Source organism: Vigna unguiculata, chromosome 8, assembly GCF_037176805.1.
Source record: "Vigna unguiculata cultivar grain cowpea cultivar isolate G323 ecotype 2 chromosome 8, ASM3717680v1, whole genome shotgun sequence".
NCBI classification, from domain to species: domain Eukaryota; kingdom Viridiplantae; phylum Streptophyta; class Magnoliopsida; order Fabales; family Fabaceae; genus Vigna; species Vigna unguiculata.
The window spans coordinates 38,928,414-38,945,937 of NC_140799.1; the positions used below are offsets into that span (position 1 = coordinate 38,928,414).

General features: G+C 28.3%; 1 pseudogene across 3 annotated transcripts; it reads right to left on the minus strand.

Moving 5' to 3' along the window:
* Positions 1-6,775: 6,775 nt before the first annotated feature.
* LOC114195263 (UBP1-associated protein 2B pseudogene) lies at positions 6,776-11,291 on the minus strand (annotated as a pseudogene). 3 transcript variants are annotated; one of them, XR_003606462.2, is made up of 3 exons: positions 9,677-11,291; positions 7,698-7,915; positions 6,776-7,073 (listed from the first exon to the last, which is right to left on the minus strand). The product of XR_003606462.2 is annotated as a UBP1-associated protein 2B pseudogene, transcript variant X3 (transcript). The 3 variants fall into 3 exon arrangements; XR_003606461.2 differs by having other exon boundaries at positions 7,698-7,966; XR_014984163.1 differs by lacking the exons at positions 6,776-7,073; positions 7,698-7,915 and adding an exon at positions 8,583-8,881 and having other exon boundaries at positions 9,677-11,290.
* Positions 11,292-17,524: the final 6,233 nt, after the last annotated feature.

Here is a 17,524-nt window from a genome sequence, read left to right on the forward strand (position 1 = left end):
ATTTTGTTCCAGTGGAAGCACCCAGTGAGTGCCCCTATCAAATCTTAACTAAATCTCTATCACTAATTGATGTTATAATAGCAGTAACTAATATTTCATAAAATATTTCTTTCCTCCTCAAAATATATATTTATAATGTCTTCTCAGTAAAATGATAATGTTAAAAACAGAAATATTTGATGAATATAAAACAAATATGTGTTTAAGAGAATGATTTGATGTACTTTTTTTGTTCAGTTTTCAGGGAAACTCAATTATGTTGCAGTTTTTCTCTTTTTTCTCTGTAAGGATTTTTTATTTGATGTATAGGGAAATAAGAACGAGCTTTCAATGAATTGGAAATTTGTTTTACGCTGTACCAAACTTTTAATTTAAAATAAAATATCATTTAAAAAAATTCTAAATTTTTAACTTTCAAAATATTTTACAAATTAAAACTGATTTTTTTAATAGCATTTTTCTTTATATCTTTAAGTTTTAAGATGAAAAAAAAACTCATTTTTGAATGTTTGTTTTTTTTAATTAATTCAAATATTTGTGACAAATGCCAAACGAAATTTAATTAAAAGAAAAGAAAAACTTTTAAAGATAACAAAAAAGGAAAAATTCAGAATAATTTGTCTTTCAAATGGAAGTATAGGTATTGAAAGATATTGAAATTCCATGCAAGCAAACTTTTTTTAAAATAAAATTAATTATTTGCTATTTTTATTAGTATATCTTATCATCATTCATAAAAATCCAAATAATTGTACAATTAATATATGATTTGGAATGATTTCTCCTTCTCTTCAGTTTATAGTTTCTTTAGTGTAAAAAAATAATTTAAGAGAATCAACTTTAATATAATTAATATAAATGGAGAGTTGAGTTATAGATGAGTAATAATAATAGAATTTGTGTTGTCACATTGCATGTGATGATAGTAGGAAAAATTAAAATGTACTACTATAATTGAGTGTATATTGAGATTAATTTGATTTGTGAATTTTTGTGTGCTATTATGTATAAAATAATTATCCTTTTTAAAATGTTAAGAGAATCACAACTGACATAAATTGTTGTGATTTTATTTTTTATCTCATGTTATTCTATCTGTCCTGTTTTTTTTTAAATATTTTTAATAATTAATTTCAAAAAAGTAGTAAAATATACCACAATTTTTTAGTTGTTTAAAATTTGCAGTTTCTTTTTCTCTTGAACCTATCTTACTATTTTTTTTTTCACTTTATTATTTTATTTGAAACTTAAGTTTTTAATATTTGGTTTTAAATTTTAAAATATTTTAACTTGAGTGATGTATGGAACATCATTGCAAATAGGGATGGCAACGGGGCGGGGCGGGGACGGGTTTCGCTATCTCATACCCATCCCCGCATAAAAAATTCATCCCCATCCCCATACCCAAACCTAACGGGTATCAAACTTTTTTCCCATCCCCATCCCCACCGGGTAACGGGTATAATCTCGTACTCATACCCGTACCCGTGTTCTAACTACTTCAATATTAATTTTTATAAATGAAAAAAAATTACGGTAAAGAAAACATAATATTATGAAATATTCAATATTAGGAGGATTTTCTTCGATGCCAAATACCTTAAAATAAATTATAATTGTTTACATTTTATATTAGAATACCAAATAAAATTTCAGGTGAACCAAAACATTTATTAAATTTGCAAACTACAACATTGATGAACTTAGTTGATAAAATTAAAAAATATTTCAAAAAAATATAAAAGGAAAACAAATATTCAAATTAAAATATATTTTAAATGTTTGTTTACTTCAATTTTTTAAATTCTAATGAATCTCTTTTTTATACACTAATAAAAGTTATAATATATCACTTGATCAAAATGACACAAAGAACAAATAATAAACATAATAATAAAAGGAAAACAAATATTCAAATTAAAATATATTTTAAATGTTTGTTTACTTCAATTTTTTAAATTATAATGAATCTCTTTTTTATACACTAATAAAAGTTATAATACATCACTTGATCAAAATGACACAAAGAACAAATAATAAACATAATAATAAAATTTTGACATAGATTTTGTATCTTTTGAACTTCAATATATGTTGGATAGTGACAAAAAAATATTCATAGCAATTACATTAAATTTTTATATTGTAGTAAATAAAAGTTATTTATACAATTAAAGTGAAAAAAATTACAGTATGATTAATAGTGAGTTATAAAATAACAAATAATTAGATAGAATATATCGAAATATTATTCTACATGATGAAAATAAACAATAAATAAAAATATTAAAAAACTAACAAATGTGTGTTTTAGAAATAATTTGAAAGACTATCGAAAGAAATTGCATAAAGGAAATCAAATGTATAATTAAGGTATGATAAAATGAAAAATACCTTAGAGAACTAATTATTAAATTATGTTTGAAGTGGTTAAAATTAAATAGAAATATCATTAGTGACAAAAAAATTTGTCATTAAATTACAAATAAATTAGTAATTAAATTGGTCACTAAATCAAGTTTCGATTCGATCATTGAATCGGTCACTAATTTAGTCATTGATTCAGACAATAAATCAACTACTACCATCAATGACGAAAAATAGTGACTGATATGGGTTACTGACTAAATCAGTCACCATTTCATGTTTTTCTTGTAGTGAATTATCATATACTATTCCTAAATATCATTATATATATATATATATATATATATATATATATATATATATATATAATTTTAACCACTTCAAACAGAATTTAAAGTGAAAAAATTACATTATGATTAATAATGAGTTATAAAATAAAAAATAATTAGATAGAATATATCGAAATATTATTCTAAATGATGAAAATAAAAACAATAAATAAAAATATTAAAAAACTAACAAATGTGTGTTTTAGAAATAATTTGAGAGACTATAAAAAAATCACACAAAGGAAATCAAATGTATAACTAAGGTATGATAAGACAAAAAATATCTTAGAGAATTAAGAAAACTTTTCAAATATCAACATATATACTTAATGGTTGAAAAATAACGAAAATTATTTTAATGAAACAAAAGAGTTCTTCAAATTAAACAAAAATTAATAATAATAATAATAATAAGTAAAGAATTTTTTTTATATTATCTTAAATTGAGAGTATAAACATTCTCATGTGAAAGGAAAATTTATAATAAATAAAAATATTAAAAAATAATATAAATATTCAAATGTGAGGCATAATTTTTTTTTAATTAACATACATCATTTTAACATAATTACATAAAGGTTATGATAAGATAAAAAATATATTGGAGATGAGAATGAGTTTCATGACAAATGAAATAATTAAAAGAAAAAAAAATAGAAAAAAAATATATATATATTTTTTAAACGAGAATGGAGATATGGCGGGGACGGGTATTATGGCGGGTATATGTACATCCCCATACCCATCCCCATACCCAACTGAAAAAGTCGGGGATTCCCCATACCCATACCCATACCCAGTCAATGCGGGGATTCCCCATCAAAACAGGGACGGGTTCGGACAATACCCACGGGAACGGGTTTATTTGCCATCTCTAATTGCAAACCAGTACTTGGAGAATAAATAAGGTTTTTACGAGATTGGATGCTATCCAACATTTTATTATGACTCCTATTTACTTACACCACTACCACCAATAATAATATTAATAATATTGATGATAAAAGTAATGTGGGGAGTTATAATCAAATTCATATAAAATATTGTGAAAATATTTTTAACTAAAAATCTTAACATAATAAATTTATAGTTTTTATTTTTTTACTGAAATCTTTTTTTTATATCTAATATAAAATTCAGAGTTAGATTTCTAAAAATTAGATGTTATACTTTCCCAAAATATATATATAAAAAATTATCCAGTTTTATATATAGAAATTAATTGGGTTAAATATTTGTTTCTTCTCTCAACTAAAACGCGAAATTGTAATTTGTTTATAATTTATCTATACCAAAATTTTGATATATTTTTGTCTCAAATTTTAAAAATAAATATATAATATTAATTATTTTAAAGTATTAAACAATATTTTGACATTTAGGATACGATGTGTTAAAAATATAAATAACTAAAATGTTAACATAAAATGTTATTAGACATGTTAAAAAAAACTAACACAATTAGATAAAATAATTATAAATGTTCTTTTTTTAAATTTGAGAATCAAGTATATCAAAATTTGAGATAATGATACATTATAGTTTCGTGCTAAAATTTAAAGATTTTAATCTTATTTAAAATTTGAAAATCAAATTATATTAATGACAAACTCTAATTTTATGCTAAAATTTAAAGATTATAATCTTATTCAGAATAAATTATTTTCTTACCTTACCTTTAATAATATTTCAAAGGCACTTAACTTTTACGTACAAGAGTTAAAACATTTGATTTTATATAATTACCACTTTTATTATAACATGATTTCAATTTAATTATAATAAATAATATATTTAATTATTTTAATTTTTATGTAATAAAACATTATGTGAATAAAATAATAACGACAGTATATTTTTAAGTATAAATTAATTATAAAACATCATTATAAAAATACAAAATCAAATACCGGACTGCAAGTACTTCTGTTCATAACTGATAACAACCATTATAAAAACAACTTAATAAACTGGAAAAAATAGGATGAAAGTATGTTATTAAGTCCACACATTGGTTCACATTATATAGTAAAGTAACAAATACATATTTTCCAAATAACAATATATAAACTTAAATTTGATATAGTATTAAATTAAAATAGCATAAGAAAATGCGAACTCACAAAAGTGCCATTTTGTATTTTTATTAATTCCCATGTATATTTGAAAAAGAATTCTATATTGCAAACTGTAAATAATCAAACTTTTTATCAAAAAGAAATAAGATAAAAGTATTTTATAAGGTGACATAATACATGTTTAAAAATGTTGTGTACAGCAAAAATTATAATAATTCAAATTCAATAGTCCAAAATATAAAACATCACAATATATATATATATATATATATATATATATATATATATATATATAAAAATTATGCGCATAATATATTTTTTCTGAACAATATTTCAAAAAGAAAATGATTGAATATTTCAAAAGGGCTAAAAATTCTGAATCGAGTGCAGACCCACCACTTATTAAAAAAAAATTTTATGATAAAACTTTAAATATTTAATAAATAAGAAAATTTTAACAAGTTCACAAAATTAAACAAAAACTCTAAGAAATTTGATGATATATTGATAATTTAATATTTTCATCATATTTATATTTGTACTTTGATCTACATGATATATTATTCAAATTTTAACACATTACAAAATACATAATACTTATCTTTTTCAAACATATAAAAATTCAAAACGTTCATACAAAATTCTAAAAAAAATAATTAATATACACAAATACAAATTTATAATACATGTTTATGCAAACTTTTTTTTATGAATAAGATAACACGAACCCAGGCCAGCTTACCAAAACTTCGGACTTTTGCAGGTCGAAGTCCTACTAGTCTGGAGACTCAATGTCTTTGCTCATTCCGTGTTTTGTGTTTTTTGACTATTGTTGCCCTTGGACTCCACATCCATTGCTTACATTGAATTTTTATTCTGTATTTTAATGTATACAATTCAAAATATAAAATTTTGTATTTTGAAATTATAAATAAAAATAAAATTATACTCTATAACTTTTAAATATACGGAGGTGCAGGAGGAAGAAGCCATGAAAATGTAGAAAAAATCTCGAAAAAACAGTATTACAATAATAATGGCCTTATTTTGATGTCTACACCATTGCCCTCCTGCTAAGGTGATAAGTATATTGGAAAGAATGCATAGAATTATAATATTTGTTTCTGTTTATTTTTTAAAATTTAATATTTTAATAAAATAAGAAGATCTATAAGATCTATATAGTTTGTTTAAACAGTTTCACTATTCTCTTAAGAAGCAAAACTGATCAAATTCTGGAATACATATTTCAAAATATTTACTGTTGGTCTATACGGACGAAAAGATAAGAGATGCAAAAAATGCTATAAAAGTGGAAAAGTGAATGTTAAAAATTCTAAAATTGATTTTATATTTTGGAAAACTTCCTCCGCAAATCTGCCTAGAAAAAGTTGCAGTTTTACCCTATCCACTTATCCTCTGATATAATAATCATAATCAATTAAAACCAATAAATAGCTAATACTAAAAAATTAAATTAAATTAAATTAAATTTTCATAATTTACTTTAAGATATTTTTACTTGAATTTATATTTTTAAAATTGTATCTTCTATATTTAATTTATTTTTAAATTGTTTTTAAATTACTGTTTTAAATATATTTCAGTTAAATCATCTACGACATTTTACAAATAATGAAGAAACGTAAAACTAAGTAAAAGAACTACGTTGTATAATTTACTCATAATTTCCAGAAACATTGCTACGACAATTTGTAACAGTTAGCAGACATCAGCACAAACATGCTCAGGTAAAGTATTTTTCAAAATTTCCCCTAAACAGTAATGGATTATTCAAACTCTGGCCTTAGTGGTCTCTCACCAAGTAATGCAAACATTTGTTTTAACGATATAACAGCCGTGACCAGATGTAAAATTTAGCATACCGATATGGAAAATTGAATTTAAAACTGCTTCAATCCCAATGACAAATTATACGACAAAGTCAAAGCACACAAACGAAAACTATTATAGGTAAATTGTTTAAATAAATCTACCAAATAGCTACAAAAATAAGTTAAAATCTGCATATCTTTGTCGATCATCAGGAGTTAAGTATCTTAATGACTAATTTATCGGTGGTTAGACCAAGTGTTGGAGGAAACATCGAATTTCCAAATAAAACAAATGTTACACCTCGTCCAAGATCAACCACCCCAAATTTATCGAAGCTCAATTTAACAACACATTAAGTTTTTTTTTTCCGAATATTATCACTAATCTTCTTGGTCGCCATATAATACCTCCGGTTGTTTGAGTCAGATGAGCAGTTCTCGCTTGTGCCAACTGCCTTGTCAAGCTGTGTGATCAATATCAGTATGCTTTCATTATAACATCCAGAAAGTTAAGCAGCATCCATAAAATTAGTTCTTTACGAGAAAATTGTTTCATTATAGCGCAAATAAAAACAGAAAGCAAATATTACTCCAGTGCAGCATTTGCCCAGTTTGGTATTGCATTAGCGCTTAAGCTTCGCACAATAAAAAAAAGTACTTATGACAACATTTTCAAAATACATCTTTGAAAGACAACTCAAATTGGTGTTAAAAATTATGAAATACTTCTCTTTCGCAAAACTTCACAAGATATTAACCTTCGCCAAAGACGAAAAAATATTTTCAAAATATATTTTTGCAAAACGACTTAAATTGGTGTTAAAATTTTATGAAATGCTTTCCTTTTGCAACTTCAAAAGATATTAACCTTCGCCAAAGACGAAAAATATATCAAAGTGGGTCTTTCACCAAGCAGGCTGTACGTAAAAAAATAATTTCAAACTCCCAACCGAAACCCAGAAGCCCAACTGGGAAATATAAGACGAATCTCTTCAGAAATCAATTATAAGCTTCCGTAAGTGAAAAAGAAGGAAGGTGTCCGAACTTAACTTTCCTAGGCAATCTATAGCAAAAAGAAAAGATCATACCCATGGATAACTGCAAAGATGATAACACCATCGCACCCATCTGATCTTCTATGACATTCACTCCAAACCCCGGTACACTTGAATACAGTGAGAGCCAACCCACCCACCAAGTGTGGCCATTTCTTGCCAAAGAAGTGAATGGAAGGTTCCAAGCTCCGTTAGTGGATGCAGATGACACAAGTTAGAAACAGATTCAAGCATTTGGTTGTGGCAAGGACCTATATGTCAGCAAGCCAACCCTCAAGCAAATAGTGTATGGTATGACAACCCTAGATCAGTTGTCAAACAAAATTAAACAAAAAAAATCTCCACTAGTAATAATAATAAAGTAGATGTAGAAAACAAACTACTGTGCACCCAAAAAGCTGAGGGCTTATTTCCAGAAGAAACGGGGTAAAAAGATGACGGAAGGACAACAATTCACTTCAACTGTTAAATCCTTCATTGAGGAAGGGGGAAGAATGGTTTTCACAATCAAGATCTTTGAATATAGAAAAATGCATAAAGGGGACAAGTAGTTGGGGAAGGATGTTCAAAAGACAATCCTTGAAAAAATCAACACCTTGTTTAATGTTATTTTCAGCATACTTTGTTCACTTTAAAGGCCTTGAAAATCCTAGGGAAAAAATTGTTTGGGGAAGAATCCAGAAGAAGCAAATGATATTAAAATGATACACAAGAATTAATAAGCAACTCAATCATAATAACAGAACCATTAAAAATGACAACGTAAGTACCATCAAATCCCCATAGTATATTTCCCTTTAAGGATAGGAACTTTATACTTCTTAAAAAGAATGCAGAGGTCCACAAATCAAGGCTGAATGCCACAAGACACAATTAAAACAAGTTAGTTGTACTCGTGCCAGTTAAGCTTCACAAAGGTAAATAAAAAAAGTCCACAACACACTTGAAAATTATTATAACAGTTTTCTCTGCCCCAAAATTCACCGTTCCTCAATACTCCAATAAAGGAATCTGAGGTATAATAAGATTTGAAAAACATGTCAGGGGGAAACCTACTAAGATAAGAAGTAAAAAAATACAGGTTTCAGAATCTGATTCTTTAGTAATCAAATAGTAGCTAAAATTACAAATTAAAAGATGCATTTGAATAGTGCCTGGTACTTCAGAAGAATCAGCGGAGTCCAAAACTAAATGATTGATGCATCTTATGAGGGTATCTGCACATTGAATACAATGAGTAAAAAAACTAAATCCAAACCCAATATCTTTACAGGAAACTCGAACAAAAATAAAATAATAGAAGGCCATACCTCTTGTACTGCAAAACTGGGTTTTCAAGAGTTATATTTTATAAAATTTTAAAAAGTTGCTACCAAAGTCATTATTTTTACAATAAAAAAAATGAGCAGAGCAGACAATAGAAGAGTTATACGCAAACCCCGAGAATGTTCACTCAAAGAAGATGAACAGATCAAGAAAAATTTGAAGTAAATGGAGCACGGAATAAATAGAATAAAGAGTTATGAGTTGAAATTTTCATGTTCATTTTCAATCACATCATAAAAGAAAATTATTCAATGGTAATTAATTCAGAACAGTTCAACAAGAGCAAGTATTCAGTCCCAACATATAAAACAGCCAAGGGTGAGCATTCATCATGTTGAAGCGTCACTATATTTGAAACATTAAAAAATACACGTCAAAAGTAGTTCGTCAACCTAGATATTGACAGGAGGATAACTGCAAAACAAAATATATAGAAAGCATAACTGATTCACGTGCAATGCAACCAAACACAACTGGCATAACACGTGCTCTCACTTATGAGAGAATCAAGCTTATTATTTCATCTCCTCCTGAATATGAGTTAACTAATCTCATTACTGCCAAATCTTTCATATCTATGTTCTAAAAAGGAGCCTTCAAATTCAACAATTGGCATGCTATCATATAAATTATGTCATACATTAGACAGCAAAAAGCATTGTAAAGAAGCAAAAGGATGCACTCACCTAATGACCCATGTAAGGAGCGCCAGCACCAGGGTGGGGTCTGACAGCACTGCTCTGACCCATTTGAGGATTCTGGTATCCCTGTTGCATTGCTGGCTGATTCCCATATCCCATAGCAGGCTGATTCCCATACGGGGCAGGTGGCCCCGCCTGGTTAACGGGAGCACCACCAAGCCCTCCAAGCAGATTTCCAAGACCCAACCCAGCTCCTTGGTTAGTAAGCAAAGCCGTCAGCGCCTGCCCAAGAGCAGGATTCAACCCTTGAGCCGGCACGCCCGGGTTGAAACCCCCCACAGCAGACGCCGAAGGGGCCATCAAATGACCACTGCCATGGGACGGACCACCTCCCCCAGAGGAATATTTGTTCTTCTCCTTTCTCTGATAATGAGGCTGATGATGGTGATGGTGGTGATGATGGGAATGCTGCTGATGGTGATACTGATGATACCCTTTGTTCCCCTTGGGACCATCGACAGCCTTCTGACAATACAACGTGTGGCCCTCAAAGTTCTTATGAGGCTCTTCCAAAGCCTTTTTAGCACTCTCCACAGTCTTATAAACAAACAGGGCAAAACCCTTAGGTTTCCCAGTGTTCTTGTCTAGCCCAAGAGGACCATCCTCAACCTCCCCGAACTGCTTGAAGAATTCAAGCAGTTTTTGGGGATCAATCTCAGCACTCACGTTGCTCACAAATATCTTCCTTTGCGTATACTCAGAAACCGGGTTGGCGTTCGGAGGAGGCGCCGGCACAGGGCCAGCAGAGGCAAGCTGACAAGAAGTTGTACGGTTTCCAATTTTCTTCTGTGGATTTTTCAGCGCCTTGCGAGCATCATCTCTGTGCTTGAAAAGAATGAATGCGTAACCCTTCGATTTGCCAGAGACTTTGTCGGTGACGGCCTTGCAGTCCTCGATCTCGCCATATTTCCCAAACACGGAAGTTAGGGTTTCGGCAGTGGCGTCCCAGCCGAGGCCGTGGACGAAGATTTTCCGGTGTGCGGGGTCCACATCGGCGAGCTGGCGTACGCTCTCGACGAATTCAGGGAACCTCTCCACGGCCTGCTTCACAAGAGCATGCAGCTGCTCCTTCGTGAAGGGTTCAAGAAGCTTCTCCACGGGCTCGTCTTCAAGACTGAGATCCTCATCTTCCTCTTCATTGTTCCCTTCTTCGCCAGCACCGTTTGCTTCGGCGTGGTTCGCATCTTCTAGGGCTTCCGGCTCCTGTTGCTCTTCTAGGGTTTCTGGCTCCGGCTCCTGTTGCTCCTCTGATTCCTCTTCCTCTTCTTCACCTTCGGCGATTTGCTGTTCTTGCTGCTGTTCCTCTGTTGGTTCGTCGATGGCCATGCTGTTGGGGTCTTCTAGGGTTGGTTCGGGATTGGGTTGCTCTTGCTGGTCGAGTTGTTCCTCTGACTCTTGGTCTTGTTGCTGTGGCTCGATGGGTTTGGCGGGTTCAGGGTCTGAGGATCGAAGCTTTCGTTTCTTGGCCATGGCGGTGGAAGAGGTAGGGTTAGGGTTTGGGAAATTGGGATTTGAGGAGTATTTTATTTTTGTTGTTTTGTCTGAAAAAAGAATTCTGGGAGCAATTGCGCCCTCAGTTAGATGTAGAGTAATCCCTTTCACTGCCACTGACCGAATATATTTATATATCACTTTATGGGCCGGGCCGGGCCGGATCTATTCTCGTCCAAATTGATGTTAATGGTAAATGCTACAATAGATATGTCAGTTTATTTATATTATCTATATAAATATAAAAAAAAACATATGTCAATTAAAATTATAAATAATACAGTTGTTTTATTTAAAGTTTCCCTCTTTTAATTAGAAAATAAAATTTTAAATAATTTGAAAACCAAAAGAAAAATACTTCCCTTATTTTTTTTTAATTTAATCCAAATATTTCCACTCGCTGGGTAGTATTAAGAATGTATGTTTATATCGGAATTAAGGGAAAAATTTGAAACAATTAAATTTTATTAATTTATATAGATTCAAATTCATCAACTCTCTGTACATAATCTAAGCTAAATCAAAATTTAATGTTCTGCGGAAATATGCAATTATGCGTCATGATACAAAATGATACAAAAGGAGGAAAAATGATGTTTTTAAGAAAAAATAAATATACTTGATCTCTTACCACATGATGAAAACAGTATATATTTATTGCGATTCACTTACATTAAGTCAACTTAAAATATTATTTAATTTAACTCGGATCGATTGCACTAAGTAGATTTAAAATTGAATCTAATTGGACTAAAAATTCAAATCAATTTAGTTCGGATCGATTGCACTAATTATATCTAAAATTGAATCTAATTGGACTAAAAATTCAAATCAATTTAATTAGTTTGATTGGGTAAATCTAAAGAACGACTACTCTGGGTAGTATATTACAACACGTTACACTTTTTTCAAATAATGAAACATAATAATATTTTTCATAACATTAAGTTAATTCGTTAATTTTATTATTACTTTTTAAATAGGATGAGTTTTCTATTTATTTCATTTCATTTGTTTATTTTGTATATTACACTATTTATTTAAATTATCTTATTATTTATAATGTTTGTTTTTATTAATTCATAATTATTCATGGATAGGTTTGTACATGTCATTTACGTGATTATTTTTAGGAAAATCAATTCTATGTAGATTTAAAATACACCTTCTATAAGAAATTTAAGTTAAATTGAACTATTTATTTATCATCTTTAATTAAATTTGTAATTAAATAACGCGTTTGAACTAAAAACTATATAACATGTATTTTACAAAGACTCAAAACAAGTTCTATGGCATAGAGTTTCTCATCTGATTGACCATAGTTTAAGTGGTATCCATTATTTTATTTTTTAAAATGTTAAATTTGTTTGTACATTTTAAACTTAAAATTGAAATTTGTTCCTACTTCCTGTACCCCGTTAATTTCAATCTGCACTCCATCATTTGTTTGAGCCACCGTTTTGCTCGTGATTGTTTTATTTGATGTTGTGATTGAAATAGTAATGTAGCATTTCGGAAAGATGATTTTGGAAGTAGTTGTGATTGAATTAAAAAATTCACGTGACTTCCGAAAACTTAATTCCACGACTATAACGGTGAATTTGTGTTTTGAAAAACATATTCCGGAATAGTGGATGTGTGTTCGAAGAGAATGATCCGAAGGTATGATTGTGTTTCTCAATACAAGGTACTGTAGAAGTGTAAAATTCTTCATTGGGGGAGGTTAATCTCTTGTTTTTCATCTTCCTCTTCCTCTACATCATCGTTTTTCAACTCTTGTGTGGCCAATCCATAAGGTTAGTTTTGACGTTTCATATATATGGGGGGTGCAGGTTGAAATTTGAGGGGTGCAACAATCAGTTTTCCAGTCTCACTCGTATATTTTCATATATTTTATTTTTAAAAGCTTTAAAAATAAATGTAATAATATTTTAACCTAATCTATAACAATATATAAAAAGGAGATTCCTCTTTTTGTGTCCACTTTTCATTTTCCAATTTTACCCTTAATTATTATTTTGAAAATTAATTATTTTATAATTATTTTTTCTTTAACCGTTTTTTAATTTTTTTTTATTTTGATAGTTATTCTAAAAATCTTTTTTAAATAGTTATTTTATTTAACAACTATTTTAAAATTTATTATATATATTTTAAAAATAAATATTATTGACCTTATAAAAATTTAAAAAATGCAGATACACAGACGCGACATCGCCTGTATGTTTACTAGTAATATTAAAGTTTTGTATGTTCTAACACAAAACGTTTAAGACTAACACTTAAAAAAGTTAATTGGAATAAAATAATTATATTTGAACATTTTTTAAGTCTAGAGACGAAACAATATTAGAATTTGTGACATAAATTAATTTTAATTTCATGTTAAAGTTTAAAAATTAAAAATATATTTAAAAAAAAATATATTTATTTTATGAATTAAAATGATATGTGATAGTAAGTAAAATTTATGAAAGTACGTTGTTGAAGGAAAGAGACGTTGGTTAAGTGGTATAACATGTTTTATTTGTTTACATTTTTTTTTAAGCTTAAAATGTATATAATCATAGTTAAATTGTTCTATCCCGTGCTAAATGATATTGAATTGCATGAATATAAGTATTATGTCATTAGATATACATTGAGAGGCTGTCCAAATGATAACTTGAATTGTATAAACGAAATTTTCAAATGTTGAAAAGTAATGTTATTTGGTTAGATAAGTAAAGAGTCACCAAAACTCAATAAATGATGAGGAGTTATTGTCTCGTACATGAGTTGTCACTTAAGATTACAATTGTTGTCAATTGAGATTATAATTTAGGCTATTTGATGGTCAAGTATATCATGATAACATATATTAATTTCAAAGTTTAAATTTAGATCTTTTGAAAGTCATATAATCTATAGTAAATCTTAATTATTTTCTTTGTGTTTTTGATAGACAATAAATATGATTGATATAATTTTAATTAACTTGATGTAAACTTAATTTAATTGTTAATGGTTGTTTTCTAGATGTGATGATAATACGTTGACACATAAAAAAAATGAAATAATACATGTTTATACAATTTAATAAACATCAATAAAAAAATTATCCATACTCATATACAAACGTATATTTAGTATTATTTGTAATTGAAATTTTATTTGATTTGATCTTGTTTACCCATGTGAGTAATTATATTTATGAATATATATATATATATATATATATATATATATATATATATATTCACGGTGTTGTGTTATATTCTAAGTAAGGATTATATAATTCACATAGATAATAAACTAGTTTTATACTGAAAATAGTATTTGGATATGAATGAATTTGAACATAAGGTATGCTTCACTTTATTATGAATTTCAATTTTTATTTTAACTTTGTATTATTCTTATTATAATATTGTATTATTGTTGTTATTATTGATGGAAACATGTGTTATATACATATTTACATCAAGGTTGTCAAAACGAGTCAATCTGACTCGTTTAATTCAATTTAAATTAGGTTGGGTCGAGCCAACACGATATCTAAAAACAGGTTGAGAACTTTAATTTGTCCCGCCAATAGACAGGCTGACGGGTTGACCCACACCCTTTTTATTTTTACACTCATCTTGTTGAAGTGAGTAAACATAGATGTGCAAGGAGTGTAAAAGTGGACTGGGTCACCGTTAAATTGAAGTCGTCGTTAGGGTTCCTCCTCCTCAAACATGCGACTTATCTTTTTCGTCATTTCAATTTCATTTCTATTTTTTAGTTATGTTAATGTGTTCTTTTAAGTATGAGGATATGATGTTGTAAATCAATATATCATTCAATAACATTACAAAAATAGGGCAATAAGGTGGGAAGGAGTAAGATTCTTCTCTTTTGGTCTATGTGTTGTTGTGGGTGGGTGAATGAAGAGGGGCTACAAGTTAGTATGTGATGTAGTTTGGTGGCGAGTCAGGCGGGTTGAACTATTTCTCGACTTTTTTAACTAAAATAGATAATCAATTGAATTGAGTTGAAAATAAATACATAAACTAAAACTAATCAAAAATTTAAATATTATGATCAAATTATTAATTAAACCTTTATAATTATTACTTGTGCAAATTTGTACTCTCAAATCCATTGAAAAACATGAAAATATTCAATTTTCAATAGTGTTACTCAAATAAACACATTGAAAAACATGAAAATATTTAATTTTCATTAGTGTTACTCAAATAAACACATAACGAAGAGAAAATTGTTTAACATTTTGCAAAAGAAAAAGATAATTTTACATTTGAGTATTATCTCTTCTCATAAACATTCTTAATTGTTTGTCACTCAATAACATGAATCTATAACTATATTATTAACATGAAACTATAACTATATTATTAACATGAAAAAACTCAACAATTCACTTGTAAAACTATATATTAAATCTTCAAAGTTTATGTTTATTCTATATAAATCTTTTAAAATATTATAAACTGAATTTCTTTAACACTAATAAAATGTAATATTTAAATAAATTTATAATAAAATATTAATATAATATTTAATTATGTTAATTATATTAGTACCTTTGAAATTAATAACCTTTTGTTAGGATAGTTAATCTACTCACTGAACCCATGTAGGCAATCTATCCCAACTTGTTTGACCTATTATTATTATCATCATATATTATACATAACTAACTAATAAAAAAAAATCAATTTTATGTAAATTTAGTAAACCAATACAATAAACTGAATTAAGAAATACATCATGTATAAGAATTTTAATTTTAAATTTTAAATTTTCAATCCTTCATTTTTCATCTTTAACTAGCTTTGTAACCTAGTACCACAATTGAACTAAAAACAAAGCATGTTTTTTTTTTTTTCTAAAGATGGGTGAGAGCCAATAATAGAATGCAAAATAGTTCTTTTTCCAAAAGAAAGATACCATGTTTCTCTTTAATAAGATTATCCAAACGAGTAATATTTTAGTAAGTGCAGTTTTGTAATTGGGGAACATAGCATTGTTTTTCGCTCATTTTTTATTTTAATTTTTTCACAGAATCTTATCTGAATCCCTTGTACGTCACGTGACAATCATGGCACTTTGGACAAAAACCAAACAAGGGTTGGCCCCTTACACGTGTGTCCTCGTTGACACGCTACCTCACGCGCCAACCCATGCGCGTCTTCTTTTCTTCTTTTTCCTCCAAAAACATCTATTTCACATTCTTTTTCTATTTTGTCACTGCATAACAAAAATCTCCACAAATAACTTAAGCATGGCATGTATAAGTGAAACAGATACTGCATAATTTATTTACTGTGAAATCAAATTGTGTTGGTCAATGTTTTAGAAAATTAAAACGTGTAATAATGGTCCCAAAATTGAAGAAGATCCAAAATGAAGTGAAAGTGTTGAGAATGGTGCTGGGTGTCCACCAATTGAAGATGATTAATGGAGGGTTTTCGTATCAGAGAATATTTATTGTATGTTACTGAAATCTATGGCTACAGCATCTTCTGCAGGTGACTTCAATGCTCTGTTTTTGAATATAATTATTTTATTTTCTTTCTTTCTGTGTTGTGTCTGTTCTAATCATGCAATCATGCAACCCCTTTGTGTTCAAAAAGGATCATTTGAAATGCAGACAAAATAGGTTTAAACGTCTGAATGTGGTGCTGGTTGTGATTGAAATTAACGTGGAATACTTTTTTTATAGTGTTTTATGTGCATATTTAATAAAGACAATTTGGTAAGGAGTCAATTTTAGCACAAGGGTCTCTCTCACTGCCAAACTTAAATTGTCCAATCTGTGATGTTGATCCATTTGGAGTTATCTCTGGTTTTTGTTATATCATATTGATTTTTCAAAATTGATTTCCTTTTTATTTTTTTTTCTTTTTTTTAAATTCAATTGAGTTATTACTATTTGTAAAAAAAGATAAAGAATTTAATAAGACATCCATTATTTTAAGGTGTTTATATGTTTTTGGGTTTATATATTTTATAAGATGGTTAAAATCATTGAGGGATTATGATTATATATATATATATATATATATATATATATATATATATATATATATGTATGTGATATTGGTCTTTTTTTTATGTGTATGATGACCTCTTTTTCGTTATGGTTATGCGGTTACTCATTCAAAATCATTGGTTCTAATATTACTGTTGAATTTATATTTTATCATACGGGTTATAATGATTGAGATATTATGATTATGTATACATGACATTGGTCTTACACATATAAAACATTCGACACCACTTTTTATTCCAAAATTTTAAGGCAATCGAGTTATGAGTATTTCATCTTGTACAACGTTTAACTTTATC